At 44.3% G+C, this 27,360-nt stretch overlaps 1 long non-coding RNA gene across 1 annotated transcript in view; it reads right to left on the bottom strand.

Annotated features, from left to right (window-relative positions):
- Nucleotides 1–10,700: 10,700 nt before the first annotated feature.
- Nucleotides 10,701–27,360, bottom strand: part of LOC112625440 — a 94,084-nt gene continuing 77,424 nt past the window's right edge. The window contains exon 2 of the long non-coding RNA XR_003119592.1: nucleotides 10,701–10,992. This is a non-coding gene — a long non-coding RNA (uncharacterized LOC112625440). The remainder of the gene's footprint in view (nucleotides 10,993–27,360) is intronic.

Below are 27,360 nucleotides of genomic sequence, written 5' to 3' on the forward strand. Positions count from 1 at the left end.
TGTTGGGCTAATGCCTGGACAAATAGATGGGGGCTATCCCTGAACCCTTTGGGTAAAACAGTCCACGTGAGTTGAGACATTGGGTTCGAAGGATCTCCAAAGGCAAACAAGAATTGAGAGTCAGGACGTACAGGGATGCAGAAAAAGGCATCCTTAAGGTCCAGGACTATAAACCACTCTGCTTCCTCTGGTATTTGGGAAAGCAGAGTATAAGGGTTAGGTACAACTGGTATAGAGGGACAACGGCCTCGTTGATAATCCTGAGATCTAGCACTAACCTCCACTGTCCATTGGGTTTCTGTACTCCTAAAATTGAAGTATTGCAGGGGCTATTGCATGGTTTTACTAGACCTTGGGCTTTTAGGTCCTTAACAATCTTTTTGAGTCCTTGTTGGGCCTCAGGTCTAAGGGGGTACTGCCTTTGGTAGGGAAAGGAGGCAGAATCCTTTATTTTAACTTGAACAGGACGGGCATTCTTTGCTCGTCCATATTGTCCTGTTGCCCAGACTTCAGGATTAATTCCTTCCTCAAGCAGGGGACAACAAATGTGTGCTCCTTCTCCTATGTTCAGGTGTATAATGGCCCCTGCTTTTGCTAGAATGTCTCTCTCTCATAAGGGAGTGGGGCTTTCAGGCATAATTAGAAAAGCATGTGAAAAGAGTAAAGTTTCCCAGTCACAACTTAGTGACTGGGAGACGTATCTAGTGACTGGCTGTCCTAGGACCCCTTGGATAGTGACAGATCTGGAGAGCAGTTGTCCAGGACAGGAGAGTAAGACTGAGAAGGTGACGCCAGTGTCCAGGAGACAGTTCACCTCCTGACCCTCAGCGGTCAAGCTCTGTGACCCAGGGATCTGTGAGGATGATGGCATGGGCTGGCACTTGCCCAGGCACCCTCAGTCCTAGGGCCGGATCATCTGGTTAGTGGCTTCTGACTCAGAGGACCTTCATCCCCTGGGGCAGTAGGCCTTCCACTGATTCCCTTGACATAAGGGGCATGGACAAGGGGGCAGCTTATTTCTATTTGGACAATCTTTTTTAAAGTGTCCTTGTAGACCACACTGGAAGCAAGCCTTATTAAGCATTCAATTTGCCCAGATTTTCCCTTTTCCAGAGCCTCCTGAGTCCGACAAAGTCCAAAGTTTCCAAAGTCCGCCTGCCTGAGGGCCATGACTAAAGTGGTGGCCTTTTTTTTTTTATCTCGTTTGTCCCATTCCGCCTGCTCCTCCTGATCTCTATTATAAAAAACTGAGGTTGCCAAGTCAATAGGGTTTCTAAGTTCTGCTCCTGGCCAAAGGCGGACTTTTGAAGTTTGTTTCTAATGTCTGCAGCTGACTGACTGATAAACTTATCCTTTAAGATTAGTTGGCCTTCAATAGAGTCAGGTGACAGAGAGGTATGCTATCTCAATGCCTCTGTTAGTCTCTCCAGAAAGACTGTAGGATTTTTTTCCTTTCCCTGTGTTATAGTGGACATCACTGAATAATTCATAGGCTTCTTCCTAGTTTTCCTTAGTCCTTCTAGCACGCAAGACTGTAAATGTCTGCGGCACCAATCTCCATGTTCTGATTCTGTGTCCCAGTAAGGGTCTACACTGGGAACTACCTGCTGGCCTGTGGGGAATTGTTCTCTTTCTTCTGTTGTCATCCTATCATTGACCTGACTGAGATACCAGAGATCGCCAAACTCTCGGGCTGCAGTTATGGCTGCACTTCTGCCATTTGGGGTTAGTGTCTGATCTAGCAGTAACATTACATCTCTCCATGTTAGATCAGAGGATTGTCCTAACCCTTGTAAAACATCAGTATAGCCATCAGGGTTATCTGATAATTTACCTAGGTTTGCTTCAAGTCTGACAGGGAAAAAGGGTACATACATTCTAGGCCGAATTCTCCAGAATACATCTTAGGGGCGTTTTTGCCTGGGGGGAATGTTTCCCATCTGGAAAAAAAAAAAAAGAAAAAAAAAACCGTAGGGAGCCAGCACCCCTAGTCATTTTCCAATGAGCATTAGTCCTAGAGCATCCTCTATGGTCCTAATGCTTATTGCTTTCCAGGGTGTGTAACCATCCATGCACTTCTGCTTATCAGATTAGTTATGCTCACCAATGTAGCAGTCCTGCATCTGTTTTCCCTCTTTTCTTGACCCCAAAGAAAGGGGTCCAGGCCTCTGGATTCTAGTGGTCCTTTACCAGCATGCTCAACATTGCCTTTGCGCTCAGAGGTGAGTTCTAGAGCTGGGCTGGGTTCCTGAGTGTTTCATAACAACCCAGCTGCCCCATCAAGATGCACTCCCATAAACAACAGTACTTATGCAAATTCGTTTCAGAGAGGGTGTAGGTAACCTTTTGAGTCAGGATTGAGATAGAGTCTTTTTGATTCTGTAAGTACTTTAAGGCTTGGCTGAGTGCAAACAGCTCGCATGTTTGAGCAGACCAATTATTAGGCAATTTTCCTAACTGCTTCCACAAGAGTCTCCTATCAATTACTGAATACTCATTGTGTTTTTTTTTTTTTTCCTCAATCACCTGGGAGGAACCATCTATCATCCTGTCCTGAAGGGAGTTCCTCCTAAGTCTGGTCAGACCTTTGTATTGTAATGAAGATTTAAATCCCCTGTTAGGAAATCTGCTGGGTTAAGGGAATTTCAGAGGTTAATGTTAAATCACCTTTTTTCTAACAGAATAGCCCCATGCTTTAAGATTTGAGTTAGTAAGCTACCTTTTTGCTTTTTTGACTTAGAATAATTCTGAACTGGTGAGGTGTGCTCACAATGAGGTTTCCTCTAAAAGTTACTTTTATACTTTCTTCTGTTAACAAAGCAGTTGCAGCTACAGATTGAATGCATTTGGGCTATCTGTGGGTTCCTGGGTTAAGGATTTTTGATAGGAAGACTACGGGTTGTCAGTGGTCTCAGTGTTTTCAGGCTACACCCTTGTTTACACTGACAACAAGGTAGTATTGGAGTGTTATAGGGTTATGGAGAAGACCTTCAGTTATCAACTATAGGTTTTAAATTTACCCAGGCTTTTAAAGGATAGGGCACACTGTTTTTTTCTTTACTACTTCTTTCTCTTTCTTCTCTTTGACTCCCTCGTTGTCTCTCTCTCTTTCTCTCTCTTTTCTCTTAGCCCTTTACAAACTTGGGGCCCTGGCAAGGGTGATGGGGAACAGGTCCCACATAACTGCCCATGTCGAGAGCTGTATGCCTAAATTGGGAGAGACACCAGGGACAAGACTTTCTGGGTTCATAGCCTAGAGGCCTAAGGACGCAGGGTAGAGCTTCCTTAGATCCCTTTGGAGATACAACTTGTTAGAGGAAATGAAAGTCTGAACCATTAGTACCTAGGAGGCAGGGATTGGAGGAAGTGGATTCAGAGGTAAAGAGAATTTAGGGGCTACAATTTCAAGGAAGTCATGGTCAGGGCCCAGGAGGTACGGGTCATAAGGAAAGGTAGGGGCGCATGCAAGTGTGACTGTTGAGTAGAGACTTCTGGTTGCACCCTGGTCTCAACCGGGTAACGCCGGGAGTTCGGGACGACAGCTTTCTGCCTCTAGTCAGCTTTTGGCTTCCCCAGGAAAATTGAAAATGGAAGCTGGTTCCAGGCAGACCAACGCTCCCAACCCAGAAGGGCTGGTGGTTGTTAGAGAGCCCTTTCCCAGACAGCCTCACACCTCAGTCTTAAGTCTGGCGGCCATGTTGATCATTTTTAACCCACTGACAGGTGCCCGGTATTTTCCTCCAATTCTAAGGAAGGTTAGGACAGGATAGCAAGCAAAAGTGGTCTAATATTACTCACCACTTTGGAGGTCCCTTCATGGTTGCCAAAATGTTACTGGGGGTTCCTTGTTCTTAGAGCTCCCAAGATGGTGGCAGGCCACTTCCAAGATGGTGGCAAGCTTCTTGTTCTCTGACCAGGGGTTCTTGGCCTCACAGATTCCAAGAAATGGAACCTTGGGCCATGTAGTGAGTGTTATAGCTTTATTAGAAGCCATGGGTAACGAAAGAGACATGGAACCCAGCGACTAGTGTTCAGCTCAATTAGGATGAACCTAGGCACTTAGCTATGAACAAGGGCTTGTTCCCATTGTCATTGGGAGTGGCAATGGGTGCCTTGCTGGATCAGGAGCGCAGGGGACACCCTGCCGGATTCGCAGGGGTGGAAGTCAGTGGTGGGTCTGCTACTGCGGCAAACAGCAGTGGTGGATGGCTCAGCTCGAGCCATAACAAACACAGACCAGAAGAGTGTGCAGTTGTAAGATTTAATAGATTTATAGAGTGAAAACAGAGCTCCCATATAATGGGAGGGGACCCAAAGGGCATTGCCATTTCTGGCTCGAATGCCTGAGTTTATATCCTGATCATTGCCCCTCCCCCTGTGCTCTCAGGTGATAGATAATTGGCTATTTCTTTAACCCTGTTTTTGCCTAATTAGCATTTTAGTGAGCTCCCTTTACTACCTGATTGGTAGGGTGTGAGCTAAGTTGCAAGCCCCATGTTTAAAGGTGAATGCGGTCACCTTCCCAGGTAGGGTTCGGGATTCGTAGTCAGCCTAGGAAATCCAGCTAACTCTGTCTCTCAGTATCATGATAGTTACCCAAATTTTTACCTATGTTACCCCTCTTGGAGACATTGCTAAACCTTTGCAGGGTGACATTCTCCCTTAGCGTAAACTCAGCTTTGTTTAACAGGTTGTGTTAGAGATGTTGGGGAGCCGGCTTCTGACACGCCTCTGTAGTAAGGAAAGCTGGGTACTTCTGTCAGAGGCGTTTGAACCAAAGCAACTCCATCTTGAATAGGAGTTGGGTAAAATGGGGCTGAGACCTACTGGGCTGCATTGTCAGACGTTTAAGGCATTCTAAGTCACAGGATGAGATAGGAGGTCAGTACAAGATACAGGCCATTAAGACCTTGCTGTTAAAACAGGCTGCAGTAAAGGAGCTGGCCAAATCCAGCAAAATTAAGATAGCCACAAGAGTGACCTCCAGTTGTCCTTACTGCTACACTCCCACCAGCACCATGACAGTTTACAAATCCCATGGCAACGTCAGGAAGTTACTCTATATGGTCTAAAAAGAGGAGACATAAGTAATCCACCCCTTGTTTACTATATCATCAAGAAATAACCATAAAAATGGGCAACCAGTAGCCCTCAGGGCTGCTCTGTCTATGAGTAACCATTCTTTTATTCCTCTACTTTCCTAATAAATTTGCTTTCACTTTACTCTATGGACTCACCCTGAATTCTTTCTTGTGTGAGATTCAGGAACCCTCTCTTTGGAGTCTGGATCTGGACCCCTTACCTATAACACTTCCTCCTTGAGAAAGTATGATGAACTTTATTGAACTTCTGGAGAGCAACTTGCCTGGATTTGGGTGTTTGTATTCTGAATTCAAACTTTACTCACTCACTCACCTGGCCCATGTCTTTTTCCAGTGTTTCAGTCAAGGATCATTAAGAAGGGACATGGGTTCATCTAACTAGCTTTATTGAAAGTATGAAAGGGAATCTCTTGAAAACTAAAGTCAGTCAAGAAGTACATCCAGGCCACAAGGAACCTGGAAAGTTACAAAACAGCTATTCAGACCATGTCTTGCTCCCTAAGACCATGTGGCCTTTGGGCTTTGCTTTTCTTTGTACATCTGTTCCACTCTTCTTCCACTTTGTTTTGGTTCCAGGGTAGCTGCTCATAGCTTTATCTTGCCATGATGCTGACTTTGGCTGTCACTCTACTTGACATTGTGGGACCAGTATCTACCAATAGCTGGCTCTAATCTCCACATCTTTGGATCATACTCATGAGAACCCCTGATTAATCACTGACCAGCCAGCAGTGGAGGCTGGAGTCCAGGCTGGCTGAAGAGCTATTTGTTTCAATTCTATCTGTACAGGGGTTTGGGTCACCTGAACTTTTCTCCTCCCAGCAAGAGTTCCAGGAGGGAGCAGACTGTGAACGTTTTATGGTTTGGACAGTCAAATTTGCTGATGTAACAGAGATTCTACTTGTTGAAATGTATGAAAGTCTTTGAATAGGGCCTTCTCATATTCAGCCAGAAGCATCTTAGCAGGATTCCAAAAAGAAAGAATCAGTCTTCAGCGTTGACTTTAAAACAGGTTTTTGAATTCCATAATGAAACAATAGTCTTGAAATCCAGGCTTTGTGAAGAGAAAATAAGGATTTACAAATTACGAAAGCCTCTTTTACATATCGAGAGCAGAAGGGGAATGCATTTGAATTGGTGATCTGAACAGAGTATTTTATGAGAAACCAAAGATAGAGACTCAGGATATGCTATAAGAAAAGTTCCTTCCAGCCTTGTGGGGGCAGGGGGCAGGGGGCAGGGGACAGGCAAGGAATATGAGAAAAGTGAGAAAACTAGAAAAGCTACAGATTCCATGGGAGAGAATCTGCACTCCCCAGTGGAGCAGGAGATGAGCAAGGGGCAGTAAATAAAGTACAGATGGGTGTGTGGCATCCTACTGTGGCAGGGCTTAGCCCTTGTTTCTGAGGGATAACTTGGGAAATTGTCAGCCTGAGGAGCCCTGCATCTAGCCCGGAGCTGGAACTTCATGGAATCCTCAGGGGGTAATTTGAAAATGTCTAAGTGAGGTACTCAGGTAATAGGCCTGAGAAACCAGGGATTGTGTGCAGGGCATTCGTAAGTTCTTAGATGCTGAGGTAGAGGCATGAAGAAGAGTCTGGGGTCAGAATGGGTCTGCAGCAGTTGGGGCCACACCATACTCAAGATAACCAGGTGGAACCAGCTATACCTCAGTGAGGACCTATGCAGGACCTGCAGGGACAAGAGTAGACCAACCACACCATGTCAGGGACCTGAAGAGACCATGGCCATTATGAAGATGTATGAGCTTTTCCCTTGTACTCAAGGGGGACCTTTTGGAGAAGAGAAATAGCCCTGAGAATAAATTTGATAGTTGAACCAAGTGACTTTTTTTTTTTTTTTTGAGACAGAGTTTTGCTTTTGTTGTCTAGGCTGGAGTGCAATGGCACGATCTGGGCTCACTGCAACCGCCACCTCCCGGGTTCAAGCAATTCTGCCTCAGCCTCCCAAGTAGCTGAGATTACAGGTGCCTGCCACCATGCCCAGCTAATTTTTTGTATTTTTAGTAGAGACAGAGTTTCACTATCTTGGCCAGGCTGGTCTCGAACTCCTGACCTCGGGCGATCCACCTGCCTCATCCTCTGAAAGTGCTGGGATTACAGGCATAAGCCACTGCACCTGGCCTGAACCAAGTGAACATTTATTCAGAGGAGACTGAGTTAGACCCAAAGGGTCTGTTTTAAATTAGAAGAAATTGAATTATCTTTAATTTTCAAGTTTAAGTTTCTTTTCCACAGTCAACAGGAATGGGACTTAAGAATGTGATGTGAACAGTTAGGGTGACAAAATACCCCTCCCCTTTTTTTGCACATCTGAACCATTGCGTTCACTGTGCTTTTATCGGAGTGTTGGGTCTACTAAGCCTACACCCTTCCACCCATCATTTAAAAATATATGGCTGGGCGCAATGACTCACGCCTGTAATCCCAACACTTTGGGAGACCAAGGCGGGCAGATCATGTCAGAAGATCGAGACCATCCTGGCTAATACTGCGAAACCCCGTCTCTACTAAAAATACAAAAAATTAGCCGGGCGTGGTGGTGGGTGCCTGTAGTTCCAGCTACTCCAGAGGCTGAGGCAGGAGAATGGCGTGAACCTGGAGTGCAGAGCTTGCACTGAGCTGAGATCGTGCCATTGCACTCCAGCCTGGGCGACAAAGCGAGACTCCTTTAAAAAATATATATATATATATATATAAAATATGTATATATACATGCATACATATATATATGCACACATATACATATGTATATACAAAACAAGGTAGGCAAAGAGTTTATACTTTAACTTACTTATTCAATCCAATATTTGTTGAACAAGTACTATTACGTGGGCTCTAGTGGCACAGCGTGGAACAAGACAGGCATGGTTTCTTCCCTAAGCAGTGGTTAGTCTTTGGGATAAGGGAGGCAGATCATGTTTCTGTCCAGATGAAGGTTTGTCATTGTTCGTTGCACCCTGTGGCCACTTGGAGGTATTTTCTGCCCACATCATGTAAGAAGTTAGTACAATTTGTGTATTGGGCAATGTGGTTAGGTGCTGAGTTAAAATTCATTCTAGTTTGAATTCATTCTCTTTCTGCAAAGTTTCCCAGTGCCTATGGTTTTCTGAACCATTTCAACATATATTCACTGATTGATCATCATTTGTCTAGCAAATATTCATTCTGCAACAGTTTATAGATCCTCTATTAGTTGCCAAAGATTCCGAGATAGATAGATGAAGACCTTTCAATCTGTTGACTGTTCATTGGTGGAATATGAATAAATCAATAAACATGAGGAGGGAATGAAGCTAACTCTGCGTGAGTTTGTGTAGACAAGGCAGGTCTGCCAGTTATGTTGCACAGGGTGTGCACTGCACACAGGCGCCAGGCCAGAAGGGCAGAAACCTAGCTCATGGGCTCTAGCATAGAGCTGCAAACATCCAGGGGAAACATTGCATTTCTATTTACACAAGGTGCCATTTGCTCACCAAGTACTGAGGCTCTCCGTCCATTGGACCAGCCAGAGGAAGCAACATTTCTTCATTTGCATAAGAGTGCCGTGAAATCTGACAAGCAGTCATCAGAGAAAATGGGATAGTTGAACTGAGTTTAAAAGAAATTGGCCAAAAGGACCAGGCACGGTGGCTCATGCCTATAATCCTAGCACTTTGCAAGGCCGACGTGGGAGGATTGATTGGGCCCAGGAATTAGAGACCAGCCTGGGCAACACAGTGAGACTTTATCTCTCCAAAAAAATTTTAAAATTAGCCAGACATGGTGATGCATGCCTGTAGTCCCAGTTACTCGGATGGCTAAGACAGGAGGATTGCTTGAGCCTGGGAGGTCAACACTCCAGTGAGCTAAGATCATGCCACTGCACTCCAGGCTGGGTGACAGAGAACCTGTCTAAAAAAAAAAAAAAAAAAAAAAAAAAAAAAAGAAAGAAAAAGAAAAGAAAAGAAATTGGCCAGGCTGGGCATGGTGGCTCACACCTGTAATCTCAGCACTTTGGGAGGCTAAGGCAAGTGGATCACCTGAGGTCGGGAGTTCAAGGCCAGCCTGACCAACATGGAGAAACCCTGCCTCTGCTAAAAATACAAAAATTAGCTAGGTGTGGTGGTGCATGCCTGTAATCTCAGCTTCTTGGGAGGCCGAGGCAGGAGAATTGCTTGAACCCAGGAGGTGGAGGTTGCAGTGAGCCAAGATCAAACCATTGTACTCCAGCCTGGGCAACAAGAGCAAAACTCCATCTCAAAAAAAAAAAAAAAAGAAAGAAATTGGCCATAAGGGCTGGGTGCAGTGGCTCATTCTCGTAATCCCAGCACACTGGGATGCCAAGGTGGGAGGATCTCATGAGGGCAGGAGTTTTAGTTCAGCCTGGGCAACATAATGACACCCCATCTCTACTAAAATAATAATTAATAATAATAATAATAAAGAAATTGGCCAAAAAAGACAGAAGTGTTGGAGAGTTTTCTAGGTAAAGGGAGGAATGTGAGTGGATGTACTGTGGAGGGAGAAGATGGTGAATTTCGGGAAGAATAAGCAGTTTACAAAAGAGACTATCTAGGAATATGCTGGGAGATTAGCCCACAAGGATGGTCAGAGGTCAGTCATGAGGGGGCAGATGTGCTGAGAAATTGGCCATTTGTCCTGTAGCTTTGGGGAGGCTTTGGAGATTTAAATGTAACCTCTACATCAATACATTTAGCATGGATTCATCCTTCCTGGCCTGTCAGCCCTTCTCTCCCCTGCTGGCGTCTCTATTTTTCTGATCTCTCATTTTCTTTCCTGCCTTGGCCTCACGCTTTGGGATTTAACTATAGTCTGCCTTTTCACCATGTATCTAGTTGCTGTGAAATCTTCCTCTCCCTTTATCTGTTACCAGATGTAAAGCTCTGTGACAGCAAGAATTGTGCCTGTACTCCTAAAAAATTCTAAAGTGTGGCATATGCACCATCTGTGATAAGTGAGGTGATTTTAAGTAGCACACAACAAATATTTTTCTTTTTATATATTGACAGTATTATACGTTTTAGAAATATATTTAATATATTTATTTTAATGTGTAATAAGAAAAAATACAAGTTAACCAAATCTGTTATTTTACTGATGTGTTGTATTTAGGATGAAGGGTTTTTTTTTTTTTAAAGACAGAGACTTGCTGTGTTGCCCAGGCTGGAGAACAGTGGGGTGATCTCGACTCACTGCAACCTCTGCCTCCCAGGTTCAAGTGATCCTCCCACCTCAGTCTCCTGAGTAGCTGGGATTACAGGTGCATGCCATCACGCTTGGCTAATTTTTGTGTTTTTAGTAAAGACGAGGTTTCACCATGTTGGCTAGGTTGGTCTTGAACTCCTGAGCTCAAGTGATCCACCCGCCTTGGCCTCCCAAAGCGCTGGGATCATAGGTGTGAGACACCGCAACCAGCCAGGATGAAACTCAAACAGGGTTTAAGTTAAAGAATTAGTTGACTTAGAGAAAAGAATATTGGTGGCCCACAGAATAGAAAAAATTGCATAGTAGGTATACAAATAACTAAAATTTGAGATCTTGCATAGGCTTAACAAATAACAGTTGGGAAATTGACTTAATTAGTTTATTCTACATATTCAGGATGTTTTGCCTAAAAGGTAATAGTGTAAATCCTGGGATGAAGGAAGAAGGAATTAAGGGAGAAAAGAAAGGAAAGAGAGAAAGAAAAGGGTTGGGAAAGAAGAAGTGCCAGTCTTGGGCCTGACAGTCTGAGGTTTCTGTGCTGCTGGATTGGGATATGAGATGAGCTCATAGTTCTGTTTCAAGACTCTGAGCCCATCACAAGGGGATCATCAGGTGTCCAGGAAGAGGTTGGAGTTCCATATCCTCACAGATGAGAAGATTACCTGGGTAGGAGGCAGAGTTGTATCATCGTCTGGTTGTCTTCCCAGAGTCTAGTTTCGCTTTGATATCTTTGTGTCATCAATGCTTGCTGGGAAAAAACAACTTTTCCTCTCCTATACTGTCGCAATTCTGGTCACCAAAATGTATGGGCTTTCCCTCCACACCATGCAATTCTCCACTTTGTGGAAGACACTGACTTAATTGTCATACAATGTAACTCAATTTGATGCTATTGACTGGGCATGGTGGCTCAAGCCCGTAATCCCAGCACTTCGGGAGGCTGAGGTGGGAGAATTGCTTAAGCCCAGGAGTTTAAGACCAGCCTGGGCAACATAGCAAGATCCTGTTTCTACAAAAAATGTTTTTAAAAATTAGCCGGGTGTGATGATATGCACCTGTGGCCCCAGCTACTTGGGAGGCTAAAGTGGCAGAATCTCTTGAACCTGGGGAGTTGAGGCTGCAGTGAGCTATGATGGTGCCAGTGCACTCCAGCCTGGGTGACAGAGCAAGACCTTGGCTCAAAAGAAAAAAAAAAAAAGGAACCAAAAGAAAGGATGATGTCCACCTGGAAATCGTGTCAGATCCCACAGGTTAGGGGCTCAGTCCCACAAGACTGCCCTCACTTCAGACACAAGTCCAAGTTGTTACCTGTGCTTGCTTCCTTCCTTCCTTCCTTCCTTCCTTCCTTTCTTCCTTCCTTCCTTCCTTCCCTCCTTCCTTCCCTCCCTCCCCTCTTTCTTTCTTTCTTTCTCTTTCTTTCTTTCTTTCTTTCTTTCTTTCTTTCTTTCTTTCTTTCTTTTTCTTTCTTTCTTTCTTTTCTTCCTTCCTTCCTTCCTTTCTTTTCTCCCTCCCTCCCTCCTTCCCTCCCTCCCTCCCTCCCTTCTTTCTTTCTTTCTTTCTTTCTTTCTTTCTTTCTTTCTTTCTTTCTTTCTTTCTTTCTTTCTTTCTTTTTCTTTCTTTCCTTCTTTCTTTCTTTCTTTCTCTCTTTCCTTCTTTCTTTCTTTCCTTCCTTCCTTATTTCTTTCTCTCTCTCTCTCTTTCTCTCTCTCACTTTCTTTCTTTCTTCCTTTCTCTCTCTCTCTCTCTCTCCTTTTTGAGACAGAGTCTTGCTCTGTCACCCAGGCTGGAGTGCAATGGCACAATCTCGGCTCACTGCAACATCCACCTCCCTGGTTCAAGCAATTCTCCTTCCTCAGCCTCCCGAGTAGCTGGGATTACAGGCACACGCCACCATGCCCAGCTAATTTTTGTATTTTTAGTAGAGACGGGGTTTCACCATATTGGCCAGGCTGGTCTCTTGGCCAGGTTGGTCTTGAACTCCTGATCTTGTGAATCACCCACCTTGGCCTCCCAAAGTGCTGGGATTACAGGCATGAGCCACCGTTCCTGGCCTGTTGCCTGTGTTTCTGACCTACTGGCTATAAATCAGAGGTTCCCATGACCCCCTCCTGAAGTTTGATCTTTTGCTACCACTGCTCACAGAACTCAGGAAAGTGATTTACTTAGTATTACCCATTTATTATAAAAGGACTTGTATGGGAGTTTTAAATTTCTCCTCTGTTCTCTGAAGGTTTGATAAGTTGAATCTATGAAAATCAACTGACAATAGATAAATGAACAGGAGAAAAGGCACGCAAATTTATAATGCATATGCATGGGAGAATCTCAAAGTATGAGATTCAAAAAAGGGCGAGATACTTGAAGCTTAAATAGCAGTTTGAACTACAGAGAAATCGAAACTTGGAGGTTCCCGGAGGGTGGTGGTGAAAAGCTATCGGAGGGTGAGGGGAGAGACTGCGTTGTGAATAAAGATTGTCTTATTGTGCAGAAAAAATCTCGCAGGTAGCCGCCTTCAGAAGAATAGGTGAAAAGTCTGTCCAGGCCTTGTGTCCTGGGAGTTGAGTCCTCTAGTCTCCTCTCCTGCTGTGTGAATTAATCTTCTCTGGTTAATGAAGATATCAGGGAGGAGGTTCACAGCAACTACATTCATAATGAAGGAACTTCCCTTAGTCAGATACGGGAAATTGCAGAGAAAACATCTCCTTGTGCTTCAAGAGGGCCTTGGGAGGGAATGAGAGGTGAGAGGCAAGGGATCAGGAGGTCAGAGAGATTCTCCTGTAGTTCAAAGCACTCAGCATGCCAAAACACCATACTTTGGGGCACTGTTTTGTGAGTCCCAACAGATACATCTCAGGACCAGCCAGATGGAAGAGATGCATGGGACAAGTCATAGAGGTAGGGGCAGAGCTCTCCCACGCGCTCTCTGGATGCACCACCCTCCACCACCTCCACATGTTTCAGCAACCTGTAAACTCTCAGAATCCTGTCCTTTTGGGTTTTTATAGAGGCTTCATCACTTAGACATGACTGGTTAAATCACTGGCCGTTGATGATCATCTCAACCTTTAGCCACTCTCTCCTCCTCCGAGGTCTGGGGATGGGGCTGAAAGCCCTCTAATCACGTGGTTGGTTCCCAACCAACTAGCCCCCATCCCAAAGCAATCCAGGAGCTCCCAGCCATCAGTCATCTCCTTAGCACACAAATAAACCCTTATTTCTTCCCAGATTCCAAGGGTTTTAGGAGCTGTGTGCCAGGAAAGAAAGACCAATATATGTATTTCTTATTATATCACAACATCACAGTGTCTCTTCTTATCCCTTGTCCCACAGCACCCACCCCCCTGACACACACACACACACACACACACACACACACATCCTTCTCAAGGTCATGATCATTCAGGGAAAAAAAGCACCGAGACGAGAGGTTTCACCCCAACTGAAACCAGAACATGTTCACTTCAATGTGTTTCCTCTGGAAGAAGTTCATATTTAAAAGTTTTTAATGTCTGTTTACCTGTTTACCCAGTTAAACACTTGGTCTTTGGTTAAAGGAATTTTAGGTAATAGTTCAGAGGTGGGAGAGATTTGGGAGTTTTGAGAGAAGCAGGACTTAACCTTTGGCTTTGACATCATAGTCAGTGTAGGATGACCTGAAGGATAAACACGCTTTTGAAGGTCTAGAATGCCCAATGATGATGTCATCCCAGCCTGTTGATTCTTTCTCTTGGTTCCCATGTCCACAAATACAAAGGGTCCTAGGCCCATTTTCATGTGACCTCTTGGGTCAGTCAGATCACACAGGGGACATCTGGCACTCTCAGAGGGTCTCATGGAAAAGGGTTTAGTGACGAGGTTATTTACTGGGAGGAGTGGGAGTATGAAGCGCTCCAGGTTTAGCCACAGTGGGGCTGGTGCTTCCCCAGGCCTGATGAAGCTGGGGTGGGGGTTGATGTTACAGAATTGGGAAGGCAGGAGCTGTGGTCATATTAGAGTGCAGCCACTGCCAAGATGTGGCCAGGTGAGGAGGAAACAGAGGATTCAGCACTCCAGTGTCTTTTTCTTCCTGTCCTTTGATTTTCCCGCTGGTGCCACCCAGTGGTCAAATAGAAATGGAAGCCAAAGATCAAGCAGATTGGGTGATGCAATCCAAAGAGAAGGGGAGAGGAAGAGAAGGGTGGGGAATTGGCCTGACAGGCGAAGAGAATAACTGGCTGTCCGCTCTCCCCACGTCCAGTTCCTGGAGACACCCTAGCCCCATCCCCTGCTTGAAAATCATGATGCTCACAGAAAGTCAGATTGCGGGATGTTAAAAAAAGAAAGAAAGAAAATAAAGGACACTTTTATGCTTTATGCTCTGTAGATTTCAGTGACATTTTTGCATCTTTTGTTTACCTCAAAACAACTTTGTGAAATACATATTATGGAACTAAGTAGGTAAGTGTGTCTTGCTCAAATCACAAGGAATGGAATCAGGACTTAACTTGACCCTCACGTCTCTAAGCTTGCTCTTTCCTTTAGACCAGTATCTTTCAAACTGTGAGTCTCAAAGCCTTGGTGAGCCTTGAACCAATTCCGTGAATTATGACCCGCATTTGGAAAATAATGAAATAGAACTGAAGAGAACAGATTGGATGTCAGAGTGTATTACCCATAATACAGGTTAATATGATTTCTTGAAACTTTAACACATATAAGTATGTGTATGTGCTTTTGTGTATTAGGCTGTGATGTAATCTATCACAACTACACACATAAAAAATACAACAGGTATTTCCTCCTAAGGTTTCTGTTAAAGAAAGTCCAGGCCAGGCACAGTGGCTTACGCCTGTAATGCCAGCACTTTGGGAGGCCGAGGAGGGTGGATCACTTGAGGTAAGGAGTTCGAAACCAGCCTGGACAACATGGCAAAACCCCGTCTCTACTAAAAATACAAAAAAATCAGCTGGGCATGGTGTTGGGTACCTGTAATCCCAGCTACTTGGGAGGCTGAGGCAGGAGAATAGCTTGAACCCAGGAGGCAGAGATTGCAGTGAGCCGAGATCGCACCACTACACTATAGCCTGGGCGATGAGTGCAGAGTGAGACTCCATCCCAAAAAAAAAAAAAAAAAAAAAAAAAAAAGAAGTCTGAAAGCATTATGTTAGACCATCTTCTCTTTTCACTCTGCTTATTCTTTCATTCATTTGTTCATTCATTCTTATTTATTGAACATCTTTTTTGTGCCAGATCCTGAACTCAAACATGGCCAGATTTTGAATTCGGTATCATCTCACGCATTTGTTCAGTGCAAATTCTTTCTCCATTCTCCTTACACACCCTGCTTCACCACTTTCACTTTCCTAAACAATCCATGGCCTCTTTCATCTTGCGGACCTTTGCAAAACTCCACCTATCCTTTTGCCCTCTCTCTGTGAGCTAATTCCTAGTCATCCTTCAGCTATAGAATCCTGCCTCTATCCTCAAAACCTGGCTTTGGTTCTTGAGGCAATAAATAAAGCTGCAAGTTATTTGACACTCACTCCAAAGAGGTAGAAACTATGTCACAACTGCTTGACATGTACTCATGACTGCTTCAACCAATAAAGTATGGTGGAAGCGAAATGGTGTGACTTCTAAAGCCAGGTCATCAAAGGTCATGCAACTTCCACCTTATTTGCTGGAACACTCACTTTTGGAGCCCTGAGCTGCTGTGTAAGAAATCCAAGTACCCAAGGCCACCATGGTAGAGAGACCATATGTAGGTGTTCTAGGGGACAATTCCAATTAGATCCAGCATTCCAGCCATCTCTGCCAGGGAGCAAGACATGTAACTGTGTTATCTTGTTATCTTGTACTCTCCAGACCAGCCCACCCACAAAATGGATGACACTGAGTGACTCCCATTGACGCCACGGTTAACACAAAAATCACCCAGCTGAACCCTGCCTGAATTTGTGACCCACAACATTGATGAGATATAAGAAAATTGTTATTGCTTTGAGCCACTATGTTTTGGGATGGTATTTTGTGCAGATAACTGCGTAGATAACTGCAACAATTCTCTCTCTATGTGCTTCCACAGCATTCTGTTTTGTCCCCACTGTGAAGTTTATTGCATTGTAGCTTAACTTTCTAAGATCTTCTTGTCTGTGTTTCCTAACAGAAAATATGAAACCTGAAATGACAATTTGCTGCCAATTGTATTTCTAATATCTAGCATCGGTTCCACACAAAATATTGACTTAATAATTATTCTTTTAAAGTTTGGATTCATTTTTTTTTAATTTTGGGAACAGAGCTTATTACAGGTAAGGTAATGTCTGTGTCTGCCTGGGCCGACTGATCTGATGTAATTATTAACAGAGTCCTCTTTCAGTTTCAAAATGTAAAGGATAAATGATATGAGCACTCTAATTAGAGGGGTCCTCGTGGGACCAGAGAATGATTCTGAGTGATGCCCATCAGATTTGTTAGAGTCTGGATTTGGCTCTGGTTGGATAAGAATGCTGAATTTTTAGATGAGCAATTTTAAAGAGTCACTGTTATTACCCTTGTCACCATTATATTTTGATTATGTGCTCTATAATTAGATGTTGAAAATGCTAATGTGTATTAATACTTGATTGATTTGATTACCCATCATAATTACACTTTGATCACTTTTGATAAATATATTGATTCATTTTTTATTTACTTCACAGTATTCTTTGTATAACTGCTTTGATAGTATCTGATTACATCTTAATATTTGATTGCTTTGAGTAGCTCTTATTTTAACCATTGGGAAGTTGGATCACATTAGCTATGATGAACCTGACTAGTGGTTATGAGGGTAGATTTTGCAGTAAAACAGACCTGGGTTTGATGTTCTGCATTACTTACACTGTGTGACACTGGGTAGGTCACTTAACCTCTCTGGCCTTTAGTTTCCCCATCTTTAAAATGGAGATAATAAAAGTTGCTCATGAGGGTGCCTGGTGGATTAAATAAGATAATCATGTATTAATAGGGTATTCTGGCTGGTCCCTAACTGACATTCTAGATAATTCTCATGTGTAGACGAATGATATTCCCTACTCCCACCCAAATATCTATTTGCATGAACTGATACACATTAAGGCTTTTTGTTGATGTTGTTTCAGGAGGAGGTTCAGGGAGAAGTCATTCTGGGTAGGGTGCTGAAGAGGGAGAGAGGAAGAGAAGAGGAATGAAGGGGAGGCCATGTCACAGGCTCCATTCTGCCATTCAGGCCACAAAGTCCAGGTGTTCAGAGTACAAGAGGGCCTGGCCAAAGGGGCAAGTGGGCTGACATCTGGCCACTGGGTTGCATTTGCTTGGGCGGTATGAATATCTTTTCTAATTCACACTGAGGAGCCATGAGAGCTGCTCAGAGGTGTCACATGAAAGAAGGACTTGGTTGAGATTCAGTAGACATGAAAGAGAAGAGAGAGACTGAGCGCAAACCCTGAAGTTCCTATGTGCGTGGAGGGTTTTGTGAGACTCTAGGCATCAGAACAGCAGTTGAGACCTGGGAGGGCCTCTCTTCCCCCAGTGCTGCAGTTTGTGCCCTGGATCCCAGAGTGCTCTGTGGGAGATGGCTGTGCCTGGCGGATCAGCCTTCTCATGGGGTTCGGGGACATTTGTGTGTGTGTGTGTGTGTGTGTGCGTGCGCGCACGCGCACGTGCATATGTTCAGAGGAGGAGAACATGGATGGTATGTGGGTAAGGGTGACCTCTAATTACTGTAATAGCTAGAAATTATAGAGCATTTAGCTCCAGGTACTTTGCCAAACACTTTACACACATTATCATTTTTAATGGTGACAAGAACCCTGTGACAATAACCACGAGTACTTTTAATTATCCCCATTCTACAGATGGGAAATAGAGGCAAAGAGAAATTAAGGAACTTCTCCCAATGTTACAGAAAGTAGAGCTGGGATTTGAATCCAGACGGTCAGATGCCAGAGTCGCTACTCTTAGTCATGACCCCATATTGCCTCCTCATCAGGGGAACTGGAACTGTTCCTGACATGGGTGAGTCCCCTACTCCTACCCCTGGGGTCACCAGGAGTGGGGAGGAGCTCAACCGCTGCGTAAGCCCATGCTCCCCGACTCACTGAAATCTGTGTTACTGGGATCCATCACTTCCTTCAGCCTGGGGACACTGTGTTTTGGATATAAAGCACACTTGCCTAGGACCTGGCTCTGGCTTAGGACTCAGTAGAGAATTCTATTTTTAGTGTTCTGGATGATTGGCTTAGCAGTTCCTTTCTTGAGTCATGTTTTTACAGATGAGAACACAGAGACCCTCTTAGCCAAGTCAGTGCCTCACTTTGACCTACTGTTGAGCCTGTCCTTGTCTCTGACCCAAACTGAGTCCACAGAGCAATGGGATGACCTGCCTTCTCTCCAGCTGCTGGGAGACTCAGGTGTGGGTAATGGTCCCCTGGCACCGGGCCACTGGAGAAGGAAGGCTATTAGCTGCCCATCTGCTGGCTGCTGTCGCTGGCTGCTGTCCAAATGACGCACAAGCCCTGGGAACGTTCAATGACCAGACACAGCCATGTGCTCCTGGAATACCAGAGCGACCACCCCATACTGAAAGGACACCTTTCCAGAATCCCATATGAGTCCCCACACATTAGCAAGCCTCTTCTCTTAATCCTTCCTTCCTTTGCAGAAAACTGATGTACCTACATCTCATCCCTGAAACTGTGAGATGTTATCTTTTTCTTTTCCATCCCTCTATTTCATAACTTTTTGAGTACAGTACAGTCATTTTTTAAATATGTTATCAATTTCCAAAATTGAGATGTTACTTTTTTCCTTTATATATATAAAGTTACATTTTTTGGTCATGCATGGATTAAAAAAAAATCCTTCGAGGAAATAGAGTAAAATGCTAACAAGTCTGTGGGAGATGCGATTATGGGTTAATTTAATTTTCCTCTCTATACTTCTCAGTAAGAATGTTTTGTTTTTTATGATACAAAAGGAAGTGGATTTTGTTTGTATGGGTTTTTTTTTTTTTTTTTAAGATTAGTTGCCTCTTTTAATATTTTTATTTTATCTAGTGGAAACTGTAGTGCAACTTTATTTCAAGTAGGCATGGTGTTTTTTGTTTTTACTCCATTTTGCTCCCTGAAATTTCTCTAGGATGGATCTGTTCTACTAAGGAGGAGGTGGACTAGAAACCAAAAGTACAGACTCAGGCAACTTCTCATACAGATGGAAAGAGCTTTGAACCAAGAGTCAGAAGGGTGAGTCCTTCTTCTGGCTCCACCAAACACTAAGCGCCTTGGTCTTTTTTTTTTTTTTTTTGAGACAGAGTCACACTCTGTCACCCAGGCTGCAGTCCAGTGCCATGATCTTGGCTCACCTCTGCTTCCTGGGTTGAAGCGTTTCTCCTGCCTCAGCCTCCCAAGTAGCTGGGATTACAGGCACGTGCCACCATGCCTGGCTAATTTTTGTATTTTTAGTAGAGATGGGGTTTCGCCATGTTGGCCAGGCTGGTCTCAAAACTCCTGACGTCAAGTGATCTGCCCGCCTCGACTTCCCAAAGTGCTGGGATTACAGGTGTGAGCCACCGCGTCTGGCAGTCTTTTCATTGGTAAAGCCACTTAGACTCCATGGCCTCTGCCATCTCTTCCAGGCCTGAACCTCAGTGAATCTTTGCTGTCTTGTGGAAATCAGTTGGAAAATGGGGCAACAATTAGCTTACAGCTGACTTTGTTAGATGATAATGATTTAAATACTTGAAGATCCTGGTAGTTCAAATTAAGTATGAGAATGGCTCTTTTGGTGCTGAACAAAGGAAGAAAACTCAAGTAGCTCTTCTGGTGCTGAGTAAAGGAAGAAACTCAATCTGGCAGGGTTTTCCTGGAACTGGTATTTTTTTTTTTTTTTTTTTGAGATGGGGTCTCACTCTGTCACCCAGGCTACAGTGCAGTGGTACAATCAGCTCACTGCAGCCTTGACCTCCTGGGCTCAGATTTCTCTCTCCTCTTTTTACGTACACATATATGTAGGTATGTGTACACACATATATATGTATATTCATATATGCAAATTTTTCTGAACTATTTGGGAATAAGTTGCATAGATCCAAAGTTGTTTCCCTGGTTCTCAGTGCAGTCCAGTCCTGGCCTGGATGTCCCTAAGCCTGGGGCCATATCTTCCCTCCCATCACTCCCACTGCCACCAGCACACCCTCAGAATCAGATCTAGCATTTTTCCTCTCATCAGAAAGCCCTCCCTCTACCCACCCAGACCAGAACTCCACTGTATGTGCCCGTCCTTGGGTGTTAAAAAGAAGAACATTTAACTTGATTGGCTCCTTTGGGAGAAGAGGCCAGCTCCCCACTAGAGTGCAGTGGTACGATCACAGCTCACTGCAGCCTCAAACTCCCACCTCAGCCTCCCAAGCAGTTGGCACTACAGGCATGCGCCACCACACCTGGCTAATTTTTTTGTATTTTTTGTAGAGACTGGTTTTCGCCATGTTGCCCAGGCTGGTCTTGAAATGGACTGAAGTGATCTGTCTGCCTTGGTCTCTCAAAGTTCTGTGATTACACGCGTGAGTCACCATGCCTGGCCTACTTGGCTTTTTAATTTTTTTTTTTTGAGTTGGAGTCTTGCTCTGTCACCCGGGCTGGAGTGCAGTGGCGCAATCTTGGTTCATGGCAACCTGTGCTTGCTGGGTTCAAGTGATTCTCGGCCTCGGTCTACTCAGGCTTCCTGAATAGCTGGGATTACAGGTGTGCACCACCACACCTGGCTAATTTTCGTAGTTTTAGTGCAGATGGGGTTTCACCATGTTGACCAGGCTGGTTTCTAACTCCTGACCTCAAGCAATCTGCTTGCCTTGCCTCGGCCTCCCAAAGTCCTGGGATTATAGGCGTGGGCCACTGCACCTTGTCTAATTGGCATATTTTTAAGGTAGAGAAGAACCCACATGGGATAGGAAGGACAGAAGATGGTCTAGCGTCTACGGGCAAAAGTATGGAGGTGGAAACAAGCCCATCCCATGTGGTCAATGGACGGGACACAAAAAGTCAAAAACACGAAGAGGAAGCCAGAAACGTCTCCCAGTTGGGGAGGGTATGAAGTGTCGTGTGCCTCTTTTCGCATTCATGGTGCTGTGTGGTAGCAACCCAGCCGCAGCCCCCATGTATTCTGTGACAGTTAATTAATCCATTTTGTCTTCCTTTAGTTTAACTGTAAGTTTAAAGTAAATATTGATATTTTCTAAGATATAAAAGCAGTCACTCATGACATTGCACTTCAACAAAATCAAACAGTTTTGGTGACCAAAACTCACAGAGATTTCTCCTAATTGGATAAAAAGATAAGGGCTCTGCTTTTTCAGTTGCCTGATTAATTACTGCTCTGAAACCCTTGAAAACAGACATGGTCTATAAGTGGTATCTGTTGTTTAATCGAGGACATGTTTTTGAAGACCTTTTAAATGGGCCTAGAGAGTTATTGACTCTGAAGTGAATCACTGAACTGTATGTTTTTACAAGTAACATGCCAGCAAAAAACGATTTTTACTAATATTCAAGTTATAGTCACCATAACTGTGGTTTGTCCTAAACCTACCAGCATCTCCAGCATCTACCAGCAGCTCCAAGATAATGGTAGTAAATGGCATCACCACTGACCCAGGGGACTAGGCTAAAAATCCATTAATCACTCACAACTTCTTCCTGCCTGTACTTCTCTCTCTCATCCCTGCTCTGTCCAAGCCCCGTTGTTCTTGTCAAGTTCATTGCCTAAGAGCAGTATCTCTCCAGGTGTCTCCGGTGTCTCTTCCTACCACCACTTATGCTAAGGCAACTGTGATACAGCTTCGATGACTAGAGGAACACCAGGGTCCTTAGTCTCGTGCCAATTTAGATAAAACAACATGGACACATGTAGAGTGGTTTTAAGGAGCTTTGAGTGTAATAGGTTAGAAAGTGTAGCAGGACAAGCTGCAGACAAAACCCCTCAGACACCGAGTTAAAGAAGGAAGGGCTTTATTTGGCCAGGAGATTCGGCAAGACTCACGTCTCTAACAACTGAGCTCCCCCAGTGAGCAATTCCCGTCCCTCTTAAGGGCTTACAACTCTAAGGGGGTTCAAGTGAGAGGGTCATGATTGATTGAGCAAGCAGGGGGTACGTGACTGAGGGCTTCATGCACTGGTAATTAGAATGGAACAGGACACGATAGGGATTTTCACAGTGCTTTTCCATACAGTGTTTGTAATCTATAGATAACATAACTGATTAGTTAGGGGTCAATCTTTAACTACCAGGCCCAGGGTGTGACGCCGGGCTAAATTTGCCCGTGGATTTCATTTCTGCCTTTTAGTTTTTACTTCTTCTTTCTTTGAAGGCAGAAATTGGGCATAAGACAATATGAGGAGTGGTCTCCTCCCTTAAAAGAAGGAGGAAGCTCCTCCATTCAGAGGAGGGGGGGTTCCAAGCCAAGAGAGGAAACCCAATGTGCTTGCTGAAAAGTGGCTGCTTATGAGTAGGCTGGAGGAGATGGTGTCTGACTTGCATAGGGCTCAGAGGATTGATTTGACCAGGCATGTCATTCACGTAGCCCATGGAAAAACTGGCCGTCCCACCCTAGCCTTATAATATGCAAATGCAGGGCGCCATGATGTTCTACACACATGGGGATATGTGGGGGTGGCCATGTTGTCAGGCACATGTTGGGGCAAGGGCAAGAGGACAAGGGTGGGAATCTCCATGTTTGGGTAGACCTAGTTTCTAATGGTCTGCATTTGCATATCAAAGCTTGCCAGCCCAGCTGTAAGAGCTGGGGCTTTCCTGCTAGACAAGAAATGTTTCTGGAGCTGCTTTAAAAGAAACAAAAACTTCCCACAGACCCCTTTTCCTCTCTATCTGCCTAAAATAATTTCTTAATAACTCCTATAACAACTGTATCTATTAGGCCTGGTAGAAAACTAAATGCATCCCAGATGGGTGAAGTGAAGAGATTTTAATGAGGAGACAATTTGAGAAATGTAGCCGAGGTGAATGGAAAAGCAAGGAGCAGTGGGGCACCTGGATGACAAGAAGAGTGATGCCCTTACTACTCCTAGCACTGGGGGCAGTGGGAGGTTACTGTGTTCCCAAGACTCAGTGAGAGCCAATGGAAGAGGCTATGGGCTGTGGCCACCCAGTGGTTGCTGTGGTCAAAGAGAGCATGTGGAAGAGGCTGTGGCCTGTGTAGCACTGAAGCTGGGGTGAAGGGATAAAACACCAACCCTTCCTCCTCCTGTCTTCTAGTCTTGTCGGTACCTCCTACTGGTCAAACCCAAATGACACCAAAGGGCAAGGGAGCCCAGGAGATGCAGTCCTCAGGCTCCTCCCTCCTGCACTAAGCACCAAATGCTGGTGAGGGTGTGGAGCAATAGGATCTCTCATTCATTGCTGGTACAAAAGGTACAGCACTTTGGAAGACAGACTGTTTCTCACAAAGCTGAACGTGATCTTATCATACATTCCAGCAATCATACTCCTTGGTATTTCTCCAATGGGCTGAAAACTTACATCCACACAAAAATCCTCACAGCAATGTTTCTAGCAGTTTTATCCATAATTGCTCAAACTTGATCAAAACTGTTTCTCTGCACAGAGTAGGGCAGAGACAGCAGAGTGGGTCTGGAGGCTTAAATGAAGAGTAACTAGCAAAGCAATCACCCCCCACCCCCCCCGCCCCGCACTTGAACTATTGCAGTAGCCTCTTAAAGTCTTCCCTGCCTCCAGGCTTGTTTTCTTTCCTAAAGATTCCCCATAATGCAGATGTCTATTAAGTCCACTTGGTGCAGAGTTGAGTTCTGTCTCTGAACATCCTTGTTAACTTTCTGTCTCGTTGATCTGTCTAATGTTGACAGTGGGGTGTTGAAGTCTCCCATTATTATTGTATGGGAGTCTGAAATGATTGTCATCACTGGCCATCACAGAAATGCAAATCAAAACCACAATGAGATACTATCTCACACCAGTTAGAACGGCAATTGTTAAAAAGTCAGGAAACAACAAGTGCTGGAGAGGATGTGGAGAAATAGGAACACTTTTACACTGTTGGTGGGACTGTAAACTAGTTCAACCATTGTGGAAAACAGTATGGCGATTCCTCAAGGATCTAGAACTAGAAATACCATATGACCCAGCCATCCCATTACTGGGGATATACCCAAAGGATTATAAGTCATGCTGCTATAAAGACACATGCACACGTATGTTTATTGTGGCACTCTTCACAATAGCAAAGACTTGGAATAAACCCAAATGTCCATCAGTGACAGACTGGATTAAGAAGATGTGGCACATATACACCATGGAATACTATGCAGCCATAAAAAAGGAGGAGTTCGTGTCCTTTGTAGGGACATGGATGCAGCTGGAAACCATCATTCTCAGCAAACTATTGCAAGAACAGAAAACCAAATACCGCATGTTCTCACTCATAAGTGGGAATTGAACAATGAGATCGCTTGGACACAGGAAGGGACACATCATACACCAGGTCCTATTGTGGGGAGTGGGAAGGAGGGAGGGATAGCATTAGGAGATAAACCTAATGTAAATGACGAGTTAATGGGTGCAGCACACCAACATGGCACATGTATACATATGTAACAAACCTGCACGTTGTGCACATATACCCTAGAACTTAAAGTATAATAATAAAAAAAAAAAAGTTAAAAAAAAAAAAGATTCTCCATAATGCGACAAGAATGTTCTTTTTAAAGCAGAAATCTCCAGGTCGCTCCCTTCTTACAACCCTTGAGTGACTTCCCGTTGCTCCCAGGATAAAATTAGAACTCCCCAGCATGGAGTCCAATGTCCTGTGAGCCGCATCTCTATCCACCCCACTATTCCTTTGCACTCCATGCAATGCTGGGAACATGAACAGCTCTCTCGTCACTCACCTTAGCCCCTGCAATATTTTTTTATTCCATTGTGCCTTACTCTCCATGACTTTTTCCCAGCTGGTTAAATTCTGCTCCCCCACCTTTTGTTAGGTTTGGTTTTTATTTTAAGACTGCACAGGTTTCTTCCCGTTTTTGTTTTTGTTTTTAAATAGACTTTATTTTTTTCTAGCAACTTTAGGTTTATAGAAAAATCAAGCAGGAAGTATAGAATTATCATGAACTTCCTTTGTACCCCCTCCACAGTTGCACTTGTTATTAACATCTTATATTTATATTAGTGTGGTGGTACATTTGTTATTATTGATGAATCAATATATGTTCTTATTAGCCAAAGTCCATAGTTTACATTAGGGCTTACCCTTTATGTTGTACAGTTCTGTGGTTTTAACAAATGTATAATGTCAAGTATTCACCATTACAGCATCTTAAAGAATAGTTTCACTGCCCTAAAAATCCCCTATGTTTAACCTGTTTCTCTATCCCTCCCTCCCCTTAAACCTGCGGCAACCACTGATTTTTCTTTTTAACTGTCTTCATAGTTTTGCCTTTTCCAGAGTGTCATATAGTTGCAGTCATACAGTATGTGTCTTTTTTCCGACTGGCTTCTTTCTCTTAGCAATGTGCATGCATATCTTTCCATGGCTTGAAAACTTTTTTTTATTGCCAATAATATTCCATGGTACAGATGCACTGCAGTTTGTTTATCCATTCTCCTATCGAAGGACATCTTGGTTGCTTCCAAGTTTGAGCAATTGTGGATACAGCTGCAATAAACATTAGTGTGAGGGTTTTTTGGGGGATTGTAAGTTTTCAACCCATTTGGAGAAATACCAAGGAGTATCATTGCTAGAAAGGATGGTAAGACCATGTCCAGCTTTGTAAGAAATTGTCTGACTTCCAAAGTGCTGTATCATTTTGCATTCTCACCAGCAATGTGTGAGAGATCCCGTAGCTCCACATCCTCACCAGCATTTGGTGCTGTGTCTTGGATTTTGGCCATTCTAATGGGTGTTGTTAGAAATGAGTTCTAAATTTCTCTTCAAAGAATCAGTATGTTAGTATGTTCAATTCTTTGCCTTCTACTTTTAAACTTAACTTCCTTGTAAAGCAACTTTTTCGATTACCTGCTTCACCCTGATTCATTCCGATTACGTGCTCCACCCTGACTCATTCCAATTAACCTCTCCACCCTCACTTATTCCGATTACCCGCTCATTTTACACCCTGACTCATTCTGATTTCCGGCCCTACCATAACCATTTTCCCCGACAAACCATTCACCCCGTCACTCTCTTTAAATTAGCCAATCAGAATTAGTTTAGCCTGTGAGGTCTAACCCTAGCCAATAGGGGAACGACACAGCAGCAGGCACCGCTACTTGAGTCAGGGATAAAAACCCATTCCCCTCCCTTGTCCAAGTGTGTGCTCACCATTGCTCCTTCTGTAAGGGCGCACCCTTCTATAGAAGTACATTGCCTTGCTGAAAATGAAAAAGAACATTTTATAGTCGAGTGCTGTTTCTTTTGTGGCACCAAAACTTTATTTATAACAATTTGAGGGCTCGCTGGGGATTACATTCCCCGCTGGGGGCGGTCTCTGGTTCTCTCTCATGAGGAGGGCGCTGCGCCCCCTGGTGGCCGCCTCAGGGGTGAGAAATCAGGACCCGCAGTGGGAGGAATAACCCGAACTCTCAGCAATGCGGAAACTTGCCAGCAACCTGGCTTAAAGGATCCTCACATGCTGCCACGACGACTCTGTGCACAGACCAAGGAAGGAGAAGTTGCGGGAGCTGGTAAAGTACTTCCTTGGTGGTCAAATTCTGGGGGGCTAAATGTGTGTGGGGGTGAATGATCACAAACAACCCTACTTGTGTGTTGGTCGTGTGGATGGTGACAAGTCCTACTGCTGCAAGGAGTGAGTAGGTCCTCTCCGCGGTTCCATAGCTACTTTATATAGCTTAGGGCAGACCCTGTCGTGGGATTTATTCCAGCACGCCAACACTAAGAGGGGCCTAATTCTCCCTTGGGGGAGCAGCCAGAGAGGACAACAAGAGTGGCAAATGCACAAGGGACCCTCAGAGGGGGAAAGGGAGGAAACAGGTCAACCTTC

Source organism: Theropithecus gelada, chromosome 5 (genome assembly GCF_003255815.1).
Source record: "Theropithecus gelada isolate Dixy chromosome 5, Tgel_1.0, whole genome shotgun sequence".
NCBI lineage: Eukaryota > Metazoa > Chordata > Mammalia > Primates > Cercopithecidae > Theropithecus > Theropithecus gelada.